This window comes from Austrofundulus limnaeus, unplaced genomic scaffold, assembly GCF_001266775.1.
Source record: "Austrofundulus limnaeus strain Quisiro unplaced genomic scaffold, Austrofundulus_limnaeus-1.0 Scaffold130, whole genome shotgun sequence".
NCBI lineage: Eukaryota > Metazoa > Chordata > Actinopteri > Cyprinodontiformes > Rivulidae > Austrofundulus > Austrofundulus limnaeus.
In genome coordinates, this window is record NW_013952532.1 from 874,758 (window position 1) to 876,229 (window position 1,472).

A 1,472-nucleotide genomic window follows, 5' to 3' on the forward strand; every position below is an offset into this window, starting at 1 on the left:
ATATCTATATATCTATATATCTATATATCTACAGGGGTATTTCAGGATGATCTTAAAATGTCAAAGTTTTTATTTGTCACATAAAGAGAAATTCAAAACAGGACATGCAGGAATTCGTACATGTTGTGTTTACACTGTTGTGTGTGTGCTCAGAATTTGGAGAACCCRTGGGTAGATATGTTTTTAGTGTCTCAGTTTCTCTGAGTTGAGGCTCTAACAATTCAAAGTATGTTGAACTGTCTAAATATGGACATATTAGCTGTGATCATAAATCTTTAACATTCAGTCTTAAACTTAAAACTTCTGAACAATTTTTAAAGAAACATCAAAGAAGAAAGTCCTCTGGATTGCACGTGACCCATGAAATCAAACAGAGGATTAAGTCAAATTTGGTCAAAATGACCCAATAAATATTTTCAGATTACTGACTTTTTAAGGTACATTTTACCCCGATATCATATGCTGCTCCAGGGATATGCCTTGGTTTGTCTTCCTAATCAGGATAACCTTGATATTTGATCTGAATTCTATTTTTAGATTATTCTAATGGGGATTTTTTGACATCCTTTTAAAGATGAAACATCAAACATTGGTTATTAAAATTAAGTAGCTTGAAAAAGAAAAAGATTTGCTAGTTTGCAGTGAAAACGAAAATTTAATGTTTTTCTGCACAAAATCATGTTTTTTTGTAGCTACTGCTCAAAAAAGAGCTTCCATAAAAATTCTGTAAGATTACATTTCAGATATTTATTAATTTAAACACCCTGTGGATAAGACCTGATCATTGTATTTTGACAAAACTCAGTGGTTTCAAACATTTTAACTAACGCACTTTTAGCTGCCTGTTTCTATTGCTTTGTGACTTAATCCTCGGTTCATAAGGTCCCAGTCCAAAAACATCTTTCATACAATGTTTTCACTCATTTGGACAAGAAAGSTTCMGTTTAACAGCGATGTATTTTCAGTKTGAATGAAACAATAAAACTTGAACTTGAACCCAAGGTTTCTTAAGCAATCCTGCTGCTTTTTAAGGTTGTGAGTGTKAACTCTTTTCCTTCCATCATGACTAACAGACTTTGAACAAAACCACTTTTGTCCTAATTTTTAAGTTTCAAATAAATCCTAAACCTGAATGAACAGATATATGACAATTCATTTACAAGTGATTGCATGTGGACTGTCTCATGATGCATTCCACATGCGTTATTTGCAGACTTTTGGGAATCATCCAGTGAATCCATTTATTGGATGACATTTTACATCTGTTTACTGTGGCCAACTTTAACAGGCGTATCGGTACAGCTCTGGGATTTCTGTTTTCACTTTAACAGAAATCACGAAGAAGAAAAAAAAAATCCACTTCATCCTCCTGCACAAGTCCGAAATAACTGCTGTCATAACGTGGTTAAAAGTTCAACCTAACTTCTATTTGTGGAAGTTTTCTGGGTAATCTGCTGTAGATTGGGTGGGGG